Source organism: Artemia sp. Qi Xiang Cuo, chromosome 4 (assembly GCF_049724085.1).
Source record: "Artemia sp. Qi Xiang Cuo chromosome 4, ASM4972408v1, whole genome shotgun sequence".
In the NCBI taxonomy this organism is placed as follows: Eukaryota; Metazoa; Arthropoda; class Branchiopoda; order Anostraca; family Artemiidae; genus Artemia; species Artemia sp. Qi Xiang Cuo.
The window spans coordinates 42,032,796-42,050,116 of NC_142797.1; the positions used below are offsets into that span (position 1 = coordinate 42,032,796).

The 17,321-nt window shown below is 32.8% G+C and overlaps 1 protein-coding gene across 1 annotated transcript in view; it reads left to right on the plus strand.

The window, feature by feature from the left end:
- Nucleotides 1-239: 239 nt before the first annotated feature.
- Nucleotides 240-17,321, plus strand: part of LOC148953125 (eukaryotic translation initiation factor 2-alpha kinase-like) — a 140,153-nt gene continuing 123,071 nt past the window's right edge. Inside the window, exon 1 of the mRNA XM_089088308.1 lies at nt 240-267. The gene's annotated coding sequence lies outside the window, so the exon portion shown is untranslated. The remainder of the gene's footprint in view (nt 268-17,321) is intronic.

Genomic DNA, 17,321 nt, shown 5'->3' on the forward strand with positions numbered 1-17,321 from the left:
TTTTCATTATATTCGATGTTACCTGACCACTTTGAAAGAGGTTTACAAGTCGTAAAAAACTAGTTTCTGAAATTTCAAGATGGACATATTATGGACATATTATAGACAAAATATGGACATAATTTGGCTGAAAAGGACACGTTTTTGGATGCTCAAGGGACATATTCATTGACCGAAAAGTTGGCACCCTGTGTTTACCGTGATTGTCAAATAGAAGAAGAAAGATAAAAATAAATGGATACAAGTGGGAAATAAATAGCCTAGATGGTAAGCAAATTACATCCTATAGGCTAATGATTATTTATTAATACCAAAATACGGTAAGCTTTAACAAGCTTGTCGCACTAAATAATTATAGAAAAGTCTATAACAATGTCAATGACATTACAAAAACATACAGTAACTGAAAACATAATATCTGAAACATACAGTAGCATACCAAACTAACTGAAACATATCTGTTTATGGTAAAATTCTACTTTAGTTGCTTTTGGCTATCTTGGAAAGGGGTTGGGTTTGGAAAATGAAACTTTCAGGGATGGATCTACATGCTAAGGTAGCCTATGTCCCAGGAAGGTACTTTGAAGTACCTACCTCCACTCCTCACCCCTCTATATAATGGTAAATTACTGCACCTTACTAGGCTAGTTGTTTTAGCTCACATTTCATCCTATATTACGATCATAATTATAAATCACTGCTTAACTTACACAACTTCAGCTTCTATCTAGCTGACATTGCTTATGCAACCCATTTGTGATGTCACAACTTTGCTTATCATATCACCTTTAACAGTAGCATGCAGGTCCCATGGGGTAGAAGACAACTCTGTGTTGATAAGCCATTTAAACTTTATTAATTACCTAGGGAAAGGTAATTACCTAGATACTACTACTACTAACAACTCATCGCAGCACCAAGCCGCCTGAGGCCAACACAGCTACGCACGCTCCTCCTCCACCCCAATCTATTCAAAGCCTCCCTTTTTACACCCGCCCACGAAGTTGACAAGAGATAGGCCATAAAAAAAATCCAAATTGTTTTTAGAGGACAAATTATGTTATGAGAAGATGTTTTTATTTTTATAGGTCCATGCACTCATAAAGCTTTTTAAATATTTCTGAAGCACTAATTGATAGAACACTAGGCTACAAACATCAGAATTGACTTTAGAAGACAAGTTATGTCATGGGAAGATGTTTTTGAAATCCCCCCTCCCCAAAACTCAAAAATTTATAAAATTCTACTTAAGAAGCTTTTTAAATATTTCTAAAGCGTTAATAGATAGAGCGCTACAAATATCAGAATCAACTTCAGAGGACAAATTATGTTATGGGAAGATGTTTTTGAAATCCCCCTTCCCCTTAAACTCAAAATTTTACTTTAGAAGCTTTTTTAAATATTTCTAAAGCACTAAGACATAGAGCACTACAAACATCAGAATCAACTTTAGAGGAAGAATTATGTTATGGGAAGATGTTTTTAAAATCCCCCAAACTCAAAATTCTCCAAAATTCTACTTTAGAAACTTTTTTAAATATTTCTAAAGTGCTAAGACATATAGTGTTACAAACATGAGAATCGACTTTAGAAGACCATTTATTTAATGGGAAGATGTTTTTGAAATACCCCTTCCCCCCAAACTCAAACTTTTCCAAAATTTTGCTCCAGATTCTTTTTAAATATTTCCAAGGGACGAATAGATAGAATAGTAAAAACATAAGAATCGACTTTAGAAGCCAACTTAATTCTACAATAATTCCCCCTTCCTCCCAAACTCAAATTTATTTTGTAATCCCCCTGTGTCCCAAACGCAAAAATTTTCGATAATTATACTTTAGAAGTCTTTTTAAATATTTCTAAAGCGCTAAGACATAGAGTGCTACAAACATCAGAATCAACTTTAGAGGACGAAATATGTCATGGGAAGATGTTTTTGAAATCCCTCTTCCCCCCAAACTCAAAATTTTCTTAAATTCTGCTCTAGAAGCTTTTTAAATATTTCCAAAGCACTAATAGATAGCACACTAAAAACATCAGACTTGACTTTAGAGGCCAAATTAATTCTACAATAATTCCCCCTTCCCCCCAAACTCCATTTTTTTTTTTTAATCCCCCTTTGCCCCAAACTCAAAATTTTCCAAAATTCTACTTTAGAAGCTTTTTTAAATATTTCTAAAGCACCAAGACATAGAGCAATAAAAACATCAGAATCAACTTTAGAGGACAATTTATGTCATGGGAAGATGTTTTTGAAATCCCCCTTTGCCCCAGACTCAAAACTTTTTAAATTCTACTTTAAAAGCTTTTTTAAATATTTGTAAAGCGCTAAGACGTAGAGCGCTACAAATATCAGAATCAACTTAACATGACAATTTGTCATGGGAATATGTTTTTGAAATCTACCTTTGCCCCAAACTCAAAATTTTCCAAAATTCTACTTTTCAAATATTTGAAAAGCACTTATATATAGAGCACTAAAAACAACATACTCGACTTTAGAGGACATGTTATGTCATGGGAAGATGTTTTTAAATCCCCCATCCAACCAAACTCAATTTTTAAAAATTCTACTTTAGAAGCTTTTAAAATATTTCTAAAGCACTGATAGAGTGCTAAAAGCATCAGAATTGACTTCAGAGGACACGTTATACCACGGGAAGAGGTTTTTAAAATCTCCCTTCCCCCCAAACTCAAAATTTTCTAAAATTCTACTTTAGAAGCTTTTTAAATATTTCTAAAGCACTAATTGATAGAGGGCTACACACATCAGAATTGACTTTAGAAGACAAGTTATGTTAGGGGAAGATGTTTTGAAATCCCCCCTCCCCAAGACTCAAAATTTTCCAAAATTTTACTTTAGAAGCTTTTTTAAATATTTCTAAAGCACTAAGACATAGAGTGCTACAAACATCAGAATCAACTTTGGAGGACAAATTATGTTATGGGAAGATGTTCTTAAAATCCCCCTTCTCCCCAAACTCAAAATTTTCCAAAATTCTACTTCAGAACCTTTTTAAATATTTCTAAACCACTAATAGATAGAGTGCTGAAAACATCAGAATCGACTTCAGAGGACACATTATATCATGGGAAGAGGCTTTTAAAATCCCCCTTCCCCCTAAACTCAAAATTTTCTAAAATTCTACTTTAGAAGCTTTTTTAAATATTTCTAAAACGCTAAGATATAAAGCACTACAGACATTAGAATCAACTTTAGAGGACAAGTTATGTCATGGGGAGATGTTTTTGAAATCCCCCTTCCCCCCAAACTCAAAATTTTCTAAAATTTTACTCTAGAAGCTTTTTAATATTTCCAAAGCACTAATAGATAGTGCGCTAAAAACATCAGAATCAACTTTAGAGGCCCAATTAATTTTAAAACTATTCCCCCTTCCCCCCAAACTCAAAATTTTTTTTAAATCCCCCTTTGCCCCAAACTCAAAATTTTCCAAAATTCTACTTTAGAAGCTTTTTTAAATATTTCTAAAGCTCTAAGACATAGAGTGCTGCAAACATCAGAATTGACTTTAGAGGACAATTTATGCCATGGGAAGATGTTTTTGAAATCCCCCTTCCCCCCAAACTCAAAATTTTCTAAAATTCTACTCTGGAAGCTTTTTAAATATTTCCAAAGTACTAACAGATAGCATGCTAAAAACATCAGAATTGGCTTTAGAGGCCAAATTAATTCTACAATAATCCCCCCCTCCCCCCCAAACTCAAAATTTTTTTGAAATCCCCCTTTGTCCCAAACTCAAAATTTTCCAAAATTCTACTTTAGAAGCTTTTTTAAATTTTTCTAAAGCACTAAGAAATAGAGTGCTACAAACATCAGAATCAACTTTAGAGGACAAGTTATGTCATGGGAAGATGTTTTTGAAATCCCCCCTCCCCCTCCCCAAAACTCAAAAATTTCTAAAATTCTACTTAAGAAGCTTTTTAAATATTTCTAAAGCACTAATAGATAGAGCGCTGCAAATATCAGAATCGACTTCAGAGGACAAATTATGTTATGGGAAGATGTTTTTGAAATCCCCATTCCCCCTAAACTCAAAATTTTCCAAAATTTTACTTTAGAAGCTTTTTTAAATATTTCTAAAGCACTAAGACATAGAGCACTACAAACATCAGAATTAACTTTAGAGGAAGAATTATGTTATGGGAAGATGTTTTTAAAATCCCCCAAATTCAAAATTCTCCAAAATTCTACTTTACAAGCTTTTTTAAATATTTCTAAAGCGCTAAGACATAGAGTGCTGCAAACATCAGAATTGACTTTAGAGGACAACTAATATCATGGGAAGATGTTTTTGAAATCCCCCTTCCCCCCAAACTCAAAATTTTCTAAAATTCTACTCTAGAAGCTTTTTAAATATTTCCAAAGTACTAATAGATAGCACGCTAAAAACATCAGAATTGACTTTAGAGGCCAACTTAATTCTACAATAATTCCCCCTTCCCCCCAAACTCAAATTTTTTTGAAATCCCTCTTTGCCCCAAACTCAAAATTTTCCAAAATTCTACTTTAGAAGCTTTTTTAAATGTTTGTAAAGCACTAAGACATAGAGCGCTACAAACATCAGAATCTACTTTAGAGGACAAGTTATGTCATGGGAAGATGTTTTTGAAATCCCCCTTCCCCCCAAACTCAAAATTTTCTAAAATTCTGCTCTAGAAGCTTTTTAAATATTTCCAAAGCACTAATAGATAGCACACTAAAAACATCAGAATTGACTTTAGAGGCCAAATTAATTCTACAATAATTCCCACTTCCCCCCAAACTCAAATTTTTTTTTAAATCCCCCTTTGCCCCAAACTCAAAATTTTCAAAAATTCTACTTTAGAAGCTTTTTTAAATATCTCTAAAGCGCCAAGACATAGAGCAATAAAAACATCAGAATCAACTTTAGAGGACAATTTATGTCATGGGAAGATGTTTTTGAAATCCCCCTTTGCCCTGGACTCAAAATTTTTTAAATTCTACTTTAAAAGCTTTTTTAAATATTTGTAAAGTGCTAAGACATAGAGCGCTACAAACATCATAATCAACTTTAGAGGACAGTTTATGTCATGGGAAGATGTTTTTGAAATCTACCTTTGCCCCAAACTCAAAAATTTCCAAAATTCTACTTTAGAAACTTTTTGAATATTTCTAAAGCACTAAGACATAGAGCACTACAAACATCAGAATTGACTTTAGAGGACATGTTAAGTCATGGGAAGATGTTTTTGAAATCCCCCATCCAACCAAACTCAATTTTTAAAAATTCTACTTTAGAAGCTTTTAAAATATTTCTAAAGCACTGATAGAGTGCTAAAAGCATCAGAATTGACTTCAGAGGACACGTTATACCACGGGAAGAGGTTTTTAAAATCCCCCTTCCCCCCAAACTCCAAATTTTCTAAAATTCTACTTTAGAAGCTTTTTAAATATTTCTAAAGCACTAATTGATAGAGGGCTACACACATCAGAATTGACTTTAGAAGACAAGTTATTTCAGGGGAAGATGTTTTTGAAATCCCCCCTCCCCAAGACTCAAAAAATTCTACTTAAGAAGCTTTTTAAATATTTCTAAAGCACAAATAGATAGAGTGCTACAAATATCAGAATCAACTTCAGAGGACAAATTATGTTATGGGAAGATATTTTTGAAATCCCCCTTCCCCGAAACTCAAAATTTTCCAAAATTTTACTTTAGAAGCTTTTTTAAATATTTCTAAAGCACTAAGATATAGAGTACTACAAACATCAGAATCAACTTTAGAGGACAAATTATGTTATGGGAAGATGTTCTTAAAATCCTCCTTCTCCCCAAACTCAAAATTTTCCAAAATTCTACTTAAGTAGCTTTTTAAATATTTCTAAAACACTAATAGATAGAGTGCTGAAAACATCAGAATCGACTTCAGAGGACACATTATATCATGGGAAGAGGCTTTTAGAATCCCCCTTCCCCCTAAACTCAAAATTTTCTAAAATTCTACTTTAGAAGCTTTTTTAAATATTTCTAAAACGCTAAGATATAGAGCACTACAGACATTAGAATCGACTTTAAAGGACAAGTTATGTCATGGGGAGATGTTTTTGAAATCCCCCTTCCCCCCAAACTCAAAATTTTCTAAAATTTTACTCTAGAAGCTTTTTAATATTTCCAAAGCACTAATAGATAGTGCGCTAAAAACATCAGAATCAACTTTAGAGGCCAAATTAATTTTAAAACTATTCCCCCTTCCCCCCAAACTCAAAATTTTTTTGAAATCCCCCTTTTCCCCAAACTCAAAATTTTCTAAAATTCTATTTTAGAAGCTTTTTTAAATATTTCTAAAGCGCTAAGACATAGAGCGCTGCAAACATCAGAATCAACTTTAGAGGACAAATTATGTTATGGGAAGATATTTTTGAAATCCTTTGCCCCAAACTCAAAATTTTCAAAATTCTACTCTAGAAACTTTTTAAATATTTCTAAGGTGCTAATAGATAGCGCACTACAAACATCGGAATCGACTTTAGAGGCCAAATTAATTCTACAATAATTCCCCCTTCCCCCCAAACTCAAAATTTTTTGAAATCCCCCTTCAGCCCAAACTCAAAATTCCATTTTAGAAGCTTTTTTAAATATTTATAAAGCACTAAGACATAGAGCGCTACAAACATCAGAATCAACTTTAGAGGACAAGTTATGTCATGGGAAGATGTTTTTGAAATACCTATTACCCATTGAAATTTTGACAAAACAACATTTTACCTTAATTTTCAGTTATCAGTTTCTTTTTCTCTGGCTTTAGTTCTGAAAACGCAATTTCAGTTATTTGAGCAGAATTTTAAGCTGTATCAATGTTACAAGTTATGTCATGGGAAGATGTTTTTGAAATACCCATTACCCATTGAAATTTTGACAAAACAACATTTTACTTTAATTTTCAGTTATCAGTTTCTTTTTCTCTGGCTTTAGTTCTGAAAATCATTTGAGCAGAATTTTAAGCTATATCAATGTTTTATTTTTAAAATTTAGGAAATGTATTTGCGTATATTTAAAATCTTATAAGTTGGGATTGAGCAAAGTTTTGAAGCTGAAATAATTTTGTTGTACTTCATTTAAACAGAAGATCTATTTTGCAAGGTTCCACTGCTATAACTCACAGATTTTTAAAGGTCATTCAAAGTTTTTGAAATCCTCCTTACCATTCATCCCATTCCCCCTTCTAATACTAATCTAAGCTGACCATTTCGTTGCAACGTGTTGCACCGGAATCATACTCTAAAATCTGGTTGATAATTTGCCTGTCTAAAAAATTTGTCTGAGTTTCGTAAAAGGGGGAAACAACCCCTAAAAGTCAAAGATTTTAATAAAACTCGTACCATCAAATTTGTGATTCTTGGCGAATACCCGCCGGGCCCCCCCGGAAAATACCTCCCAACGGAAAATACCCATGCACGGAAAATACCCTCACGGAAAATCCCCCCCCCCAAAAAAAAAAAATACCCCCGTGGAAAATAAGGCTTTTCAAATTTCAAATTATCAACCAGATTTTAGAGTATGAAGGGGGAATGGGATGAATGGTAAGGAGGATTTCAAAAACTTTGAATGACCTTTAAAAATCTATGAGTTATAGCAGTGGAACCTTTGAAAATAGATCTTCTGTTTAAATGAAGTACAACCAAATTATGTCAGCTTCAAAACTTTGCTCAATCCCAACTTATAAGGTTTTAAATATTTGCAAATACATTTCCTAAATTTTGGAAATAAAACATTGATATGGCTTAAAATTCTGCTCAAATGATTTTCAGAACTAAAGCCAGAGAAAAAGAAATTAATAACTGAAAATTAAGGCAATATTTTGATTTGTTAAAAATTCAAAAGTTAATGGGTATTTCAAAAACATCTTCCCATGACATAACTTACAAAATTGATATGGCTGAAAATTCTGATCAAATAACTGAAAGAATATTTTCAGAACTAAAGCCACAGAAAAAGAAACTGATTACTGACAATTAAGGTAAAATGTTGTTTTGTCAAAATTTCAAGAGGTAATGGGTATTACGAAAACATCTTCCCATGATATAACTTGTCCTCTAAAGTCGATTCTGATATTTGTAGCGGTCAATGTCTTAGGGCATTACAAATATTTAAAAAGACTTCTACAGTGGAATTTGGGGAAATATTAAGTTTTGAGTGACTGAGGATTTCGACACAATTTTGAGTTTGGGGGAAGGGGGAATTATTGTATAATTAATTAGGCCTATAAAGTCGAATCTGATGTTTGTAGCGCGCTATCTATTAGTGCCTTAGAAATATTTAAAAAGCTTCTAGAGTAGAATTTTGAAAATTTTGAGTTTGGGCGAAAGGAGGATTTCAAAAACATCTTCCCATGACATAACTTGTCCTCTAAAGTCGATTCTGATGTTTGTAGTGCTCTATCTATTAATGCTTTAGAAGAATTTTAAAAGCTTCTAAAGTAGAATTTTGGAAATTTTTGAGTTTGTGGCAAAGGGGGATTTCAAAAACATCTTCCCATGACATAACTTGTCCTCTAAAGTCAATTCTGATGTTTTATGTGGTTACCCAACTCAAAATGTTAAGGGGTTTCCAAAAAAAAAAAAAATCAAAACGAATATAGATTATTTGGTACTTGTGCATTATAAATAACCCACCGCTATAGACTGTACAAGGAAACCAGACATAAAAGATATTCAAATAGCTTAATCCTATGATGTTAAAAAATTTTGCTTTTCTTTTTTACATCCACAATTTAAACTATGGTAAAAATGCTGGAACTTATATAAAAATTTTCTTTCAAGGGTGGAAAGGTTAGCTGCAAGGGGATTTGATTGCAGAGGGAGGGGGGGGCGGTGATCAGCAACCTGCTCGCAGTGCCTCTGCTTATACTAATCTAAGCTGACCATTTTGTTGCAACGTGTTGCACCGGACTCATACTCTAAAATCTTGTTGATAATTTACCTGTCTAAAAAATTTGTCTGAGTTTCGTAAAAGGGGGAAACAACCCCTAAAAGGCAAAGATTTTAATAAAAGTCATACCATCAAATTTGTGGTTCTTGGCAAATACTCACCAGAAAATCGCCCCGGAAAATACCTCCCTGCCAAAAATACCCCCCCACGGGAAACACCCTCACGGAAAATCCAACCCCCCCAAAAAAATACCCCTGTGGAAAATAAGGCTTTTCAAATTTCAAATTATCAACCAGATTTTAGAGTATGAAGGGGGAAGGGGATGAATAGTAAGGAGGATTTCAAAAACTTTGAATGACCTTTAAAAATATGTGAGTTATAGCAATGGAACCTTGCAAAATAGATCTTCTGTTTAAATGAAATACAACAAAATTATTTCAGCTTCAAAACTTTGCTCAATCCCAACTTATACGGTTTTAAATATATGCAAGTACACTACCTAAATTTTGGAATTAAATCATAGATAAGGCTTAAAATTCTGCCCATTTAGTTTTCAGAACTGGGGCAAGAGAATAGGAAACTGTTAACTGACAATTAAGTCAAAATTGTGTTTTGTCAAAACTTAAAGAGATAATGGGTATTACAAAAACATCTTCCAATGACATAACTTGTCCTCTAAAGTTGATTCTGATGTTTGTAGCGCTTTAGAAATATTTAAAAAAGCTTCTAAAGTGGAATTTTGGAAAATTTTGAGTTGGGGGCGAAGGGGGATTTCGAAACAATTTTGAGTGGGGGCGGAAGGGGGAATAAGGTTAGAATGAATTTGGCCTCTAAAGTCGATTCTGATGTTTGTAGCGCGCTATCTATTAGTGCTTTAGAAATATTTAAAAAACTGCTAAAGTAGAAATTTGTAAAATTTTTAGTTTGGGGCAAAGAAGGATTCCAAAAACATCTTCCCATGACATAACTTGTCCTTTAAAGTTGATTCTGATGTTTGTAGCGCTCTATGTCTTAGCGCTTTAGGAATATTTTAAAAAGCTTCTACAGTAGAATTTTGGAAAATTTTGACTTTGGGGCAAAGGGGGATTTCAAAAAAAATTGTGACTTTGGGGGGAAAAGGGAATTATGGTAGAATTAATTTGGCTTCTAAAGTCGAATCTGATGTTTTTAGCGCGCTATCTTCTTCTTCTAATTCACAGCAGGCGGGCTATTCAGTTAGTACTATTTAGCCCTTTTCTTTTTGCTTCACTCTGTGGGCTACAGAGCTACTGGCTTGGTCGTCTCTCATTAATTGGATACTGTCAGATATCTTTCAGTAGATCTTTTGACTCAAGGAGTTCAAATATAAGATGATAGATATCAATTTCTATGCTCTGTGTGCATGTATAGTTGGCTAGGCTTTTGGCTGATAATGAGATTTTGTGGTGTTTGAAGATTTTTAACAGTTTACAAAGCAAGGTATGTTGTGCAGATGTCAGCATATTACATTCAAATAGGCAATGGTCAATTGTTTCATTATTCATATTACAATGCCTGCAAAGAGGGGACAGGGGAATTGAACCACTTGAATTAGAAGATTTATATGAGAATGCAAGGAAATTTAGTCCATTTGTTCCAGAACGAATTCTATGATAAATTTTAGAAAGATTCTTATTGGGATGGAACCTTGTATATATTTACTGACAACAAAAAGAGTAGCATATTTAGAGTTTTAATTTTATGCTCTTTGTGATATTTACAGTTGTGTTTGTTACACCCTCGCAAATGGTGCCAGATATTGTCCTAGGCTATATACAAAACTAATGATTAAAGTGATGAATTTCTCACTTCATTATATACAGCAATATTCAATTAATTACAGCTTCTTCTTTATTTGCATTTTCATCCATGTTTAAAAGTACTTTTTTGATAATGTAGTCTCATTATTTTTTTTTATATATAAAACACAGCTCTCAGATTTGAAAATCATGCTATTCCAATAGGTTACTACAGAATTGCTATGTCTAAGTAATATTAAAAATCTGAAATTTTTTCTCTGACCCACAGAAAACACTGTTTCTTAAACACTTGTAAATATCCATTGCAAATCTGTTGCCAAATAGTGTAATTTTTCAAATAAAAATGTTTATGCAGCTATATTTTGCATAAAATCAAACAAAATTATATTTTCAAATACAGACACATGAATGAAAATCACAAGAAATATGTTTAGGTGAGTAATCAAAACCTACTGCATATTGTAAATTATGAATTTTATCATTTTTATTCTCAGTTTTCTATATAGCCTGGGATATCTGGGCCATTACAGGGGGGGGGGGGGAAGCAAATTGTCACAAATATGACTTTAAACGTCACTAAAAGCACACAATTAGAAATTAAAAGGAGATAATCTTTGAGTTCTCCAGTGTCTTCTTCAGGAAACCCCTCTCCTGTGGTGTCATCCACATTAGGTCTATTTTTTGCTGCCTTAGAAAGTATTTGAATTAGGTGAATGAAACTTTCAGGGATAGAAAAGTAACCTCAGTGATCTCCTGGGAACATATTTAAAGTATCCACATCTACCTCTCCTCTCCACCAAATGTCACTGACCTTTGGTGAACTTTGACAATCCTTGTGCTATAAATTTAAACTTTAAGAAATAAATCTATTGCTGAAATGAAATGCAATTCAAATGTCCTGTGTATTATAGTTTTTCTCAGTTCTGACCTATAAGGTGTTAAAAGATTCATAAACCTATGTCTTAAATTTTGAAAAAAAGCTTGATATGGCTTAAAATCCTGCTGAAGTAATAGGGATTGCTTTTTTGAAATCTGGAGTCAATGAAAAAGAGACAGAATCTAAAATTAAGGTAAAAAATTTTCTGTCCAAAGCTACCCAGTTATTAGACAGCTAATTCTCACTTCAACAACTAAATCACTATTAAATCTCTGTTAAACCACCTTGAAATTGGATTGGCTCACCATTGGGTTTGTCTAGATATTTTCAATAAGTGTATGGTTACCTTGGATCTTTTAACCATATGCAACACTACAATTTAAATGCACTGGTAGTCAACAGTGGAGCCTAATCTTTGACACACACATTAAGTTTGACCCTAAAGATTGAAAATGCCCCCTCAGTTAGGACATGGGATCTTAAAGTTAGAACATGAAATGGAAATCATAGACATTCTCTATCAAGAATTCAATCTAAGGCAAGAGTATTGAAGCAGAATAATTGTATTTAAATTGGCTTGGATGTAAGGGTAATTTTAGTCCATGTTTAAATGTCAAAAAATGTTTTCCTAGATTCTAGTCAGCCAGTCCTCAATAGCCCAGTCCTAACTAACTAAATCATATATAAGGCATAGAACTTTCTGTAGATGCATATGAAAGATACATTTTAATAAAAATATTTGTCCAAGATTAGGTAACATCCAAGTACTAGCAGAATTACCCTATAGACCTGTCATCAGTGCAATCTTCTAAGTTCTAGAAATAAGGAAAAAGTATATATAGTAGCTTAAAAACAGCTTCCCAGGGAATATCATAGACCATGGGTTCATTCATAAAAGTCTGATTTGCCTAACTTAATATAATCAAATTAAACTTCTTTAACAATTATAAATGTTATAACTAGTATAAATATGACGTAAATCAGAAGACTCATCAAAGTTTTGAGACAACTGGTCAGAACAGAATAACCTCAGATTTACAAAAAAAAAGAAATTAGGCCTATTAATTGTCAGGTATTGTTGGTTAATGCTACTTATGCACTAGAATTGACACACGACTACATTCTCAATTCAATCATCTTTCCAAAGATAATTATTACTGCTGTTACAATTTCACCCCCCCCCCCCTTAGTAGGACTAGATAACTATGAACTGTGAAATGGCATCATGTGATATATTCACTCTCATCCTAGCTAAATTACATTGTAAACTGCAACTGGTAAATTACCTTAGCCCTAGGCAATATACCATATTTTGCAGACGTGTTTTCAAATTCCCTTTATTTGGCATTATGAACAAGATTTTGATACAAAATCAGCACCAAAAATAATGGCTAACTCAGACAATCAGGAAATTTCTGTATATAGCCTATGGCTATCTAGTCCTACTAAGAGGGGGGGGGGGTGCAATTGTAACAGCAGTAATCATTATCTTTGGAAAGAATATTGAATTGAGAATGTTATCATGTGTCAGTTCTGGTGTATAAGTAGCATTAACCAACAATACCTGACGATTAATAGGCCTAGTTTTTTTCTAAATTAATTCAAAAAAACTTTCCGAAATAAGTTTTTCAAAGAGAAGTAAAGGCTGTTTTAAACTTGAGCTCAGCAGATACAAATATCTTTTAAAATTTCAAACAAATACACTTAAAAATAATAGTGAATTTTTTTCAAAACAGGGCAATTTAAATCGATGAATATTTCGGCCCTATGTCCAAGGGCCGTCTTCAGCACAACATTAAAGAAAAATATATATAAAAACAAACTTACATTAAAATACGAAGTATAAACTAAAAGTGCTTTTAAAAAACCGCTTTTAAAAACCTTTAAAACAGCCCTAGTATCCTTACTTCAACGAAGTTCAACCAGAACTGATAAATAAAATGACAAGATAGGATGAATTCATTTAAACGAAATAAAATGAAATTATTAACTGCAAGTTTTCAAAGCCAATCTTGTTTTTTTAGCAGCTAGTCTTAAAGGCCTTTTTGTAACGGGTTCAATACTATTGTCAATTGGTTTAATAAAATATTTTGTTAGATCATTTTTAATTAAATTTGAGCATAAAGAATTCAGTGAGTATTCTCCTAAGTCTCTATTTAAGGAAATACTTTTATTTATTTTGAGCCTAATTTCGATTGATTCCCGGACCACCTGTTTTATCCCCAAATCACTACTAATGAGAGAAGATTTTTCAGAAAGTATTTTGTGGCTGGGATTATCAATATATTATTTGTGGCTGGGATTTTACCATGGCTAGCTAAAGCAGAATCAAAGGAGTTATTAGAATTATTAGCAATTAACGCTTTGTCTATGTCTTCTTCATGCTGGTGTATCCGTTTTTCTAGATTCTGATGAGTTCTGCCAACGTAGTAATTGCCATAATAGCTTGGTATTTGATAAACCCCTCTTTGGCGAGTAACTGGGGTTTTATCTTTACCGGAGTTTAAGAAATTTGTGATTTTAAAATTATTGGTGAAAACTAAATACAGATTGTTTTTTGTGCAAATATTTTTTTATTTTTGTGGTGATTATTGGGATGTACGGAAGATAGATTATATTAGAGGGTTTTTCCGGAGCCTCACATTGTGAAATATCGTTGATTTTACGAAAATATCTTTTTAGTCTATGGTTAATCGTATAATTGACAAAAGGAATGGGGTATCCGTTGCCAAAAAGAATATCTCTGATAAAATTTATTTCTGCTCTTATGTATCAATCGGAGCAAATGTTCAGGGCACGGTCAATAAGAGAAGTTACAACTGCTTTTTTAACTTGTGGGGGGTGATTAGAATTAAAATTAGGATATGTATTGTTTTGTGTTTGTTTTCTATAGATATTGAAGTCAAAATTATTTGTATTACTGATAATTAGCAAATACAAATTGTTTTTTGTGCAAATATTTTTTATTTTTGTGATGATTCTTGGTGTTTACGGAAGATAGATTATATTAGAGGGTTTTTCCGGAGCATCATGTTGTGAAAAATCGTTGACTGTACGAAAAGGTCTTTTTAGCCTACATTTAATCGTATTATTTATAAAAGGAATGTGGTATCCATTGCCGAAAATAATATCTCTCATGAAGTTTATTTCTTATTTTATGTATGAATTGGAGCATACATTCAGGGCAGCGGTCAATGAGAGAAGTTACAACTGCTCTTTTAACTTGTGGGGGGGGATTTGAATTAAAATGAAGATATTTATTGTTTTGTGTTGGTTTTCAATAGATAGTGAAGTCAAAATTATTAGCATTACGGATAATTAGCACATCTAAAAATGGTAGTTTATTTTCAAATTTAATTTCTAGGGTAAACTGCAAATATCTATCATAAGTATTAAGATGATTTAGGAAACCCCGAAGTTCAGTTTCCCTATTATTCCAAAGTGAAATTACGTCATCCATGTAACAACCCCAGCAGAAATATATTAAAAATAAGAATTTGAGGCACACTTTTTAAGTTTATTAACATAAATATTTAACATAGGGCCGGATAAAGTAGCTTTCGTTGGTAACCCATTTCTTTACTGATAAAAGGTATCAAGAAACTGAAAATATATTGAAAACTTATTATAAATTTCAACAAGATTAAATAAAACTTCACCATCAATCTCTGTCGCTGAGTCTTCGATTGTGATAATTTTCTTCTATTTTGGTTTTTAATAATTGCTCAGAAGTAGCCACATCTATATTCGTGTACATGGAAACAATATCAAAACTGCTAATTATTGTGTTTTCTGAAATACTTGTGTTATTAAGTTTTTTAACCAAATCTGCCGAATTACTGATGTAGGAATTTTGTGAATACAGTAAAGGTTTGAAAGCTGTGCAAAGCCATTTTCCAATATTGGAAGCGGGGACTTTAGTACATGCTACGATAGGTCTTAGGGGAATACCTTGTTTATGCAGTTTTGGTAAGCCGTAAAATTTTGGACAGAAACTACCACGGTGGTAAAATTTGTTGTATAATTGTGGTGTGATTTTACCATTCTGTTTTAGCTGTTTTAATTCATTTATAATATTAGTAAATTGATCAGTAGGATCATGAGTGATCAGTTTATGATGTCATGAGTCATCGTGAGATCTTATTCCAAAGTCTTTAAGATATAAACTACATCTAAATACCCGGAAAGAAGGGCGATTTGCTCATACACTACAATTAAAAACATTAGTCCATATTATTAAGGACAAAAAGCAAAAAAGACATATCATTTCCTCAGAAAGAAAATCTCTCGAAAATTTTTTGTTTGAAAAGTTATCCACTTTTGATTTTTCTTAAGTTGTTAGATTAGAAGGGAATTTGGTTAGCGACGATTTTCACTTGTCAAAGGAACGACTATATACAAAATTGGAAAAATTGGGAGAGGAATATTCGATGAGAGACCGTATTTAATCTCCAAGATTCAGACCTGGACCTGGTATGGTTAACCTCTCTTCTAGAACATTTGAAACCCAGGATATCGAAGCACTGGAAAAAGGTCCAAAATTCTCTTTTCTGCCGAAACAGGTTCCCGTGGCGGATATAGTCTCCTCTTTAGAGTCCGCTTTGCATAAATACTGCCCATCTGTTTCAAACCCTGATGAAGTTAGGTCCTGTCTCATAAATACCCTTTATAATAGCCAAAAAAAGGCTAAGTCTCCTACCACTTTCACACGAAAACATTTGAACGACATAAAAATATTATCTAACCACCGCAAAGACCCATCTATTACAATAACCAAAGAAGACAAAAGCAACTCACTCGTTGTCAGGGATACGGCAGACTTTGACAACAAAATCTTTTCACTTTTAAAAGACACAAGTACATACAAACCAATCACTCATGATCCTACTGATAAATTTACTAATAATATTATAAATGATTTCAAACAGCTAAAACAGAATTGTAAAATTACACCAAAATTATACAACAAATTTTACCCCCATAGTAGTTTCTGTCCAAAATTTTATAGCTTACCAAAACTGCATTAGCAAGGCATTCCCCTAAGACCTATCGTAGCATGTATTAAAGTCCCCGCGTCCAATATTGGAAAATGGCTTTGCACAGCTTTCAAACCTTTACTATATTCACAAAATTCCTGTATCAGTAATTCGGCAGATTTGGTTAAAAAACTTAATAACACACATATTTCAGAAAACACAATAATTAGCAGTTTTGATATTGTTTCCATGTACACGAATATAGATGTGGCTACTTCTGAGCAATTATTCAAAACCAAAATAGAAGAAAAAAGACATTTTCGTAAAATCAACGATATTTCACAATGTGAGGCTCCGGAAAAACCCTCTAATATAATCTATCTTCCTTACATCCCAAGAATCACCACAAAAATAAAAAAAAAATTTGCACAAAAAACAATCTGTATTTAGTTTTCACCAATAATTTTAAAATCACAAATTTCTTAAACTCCGGTGAAGATAAAACCCCAGTTACTCGCCAAAGAGGGGTTTATCAAATACCATGCGATTGTGGCAATTACTACGTTGGCAGAACTCATCAGAATCTAGAAAAACGGATACACCAACATAAAGAAGACATAGACAAAGCGTTAATTGCTAATAATTCTAATAACTCCTTTGATTCTGCTTTAGCTAGCCATATATTTGATAATCCCGGCCACAAAATACTTTTTGAAAAATCTTCTCTCATTAGTAGTGATTTGGGGATAAAACAGGTGGTCCGGGAATCAATCAAAAT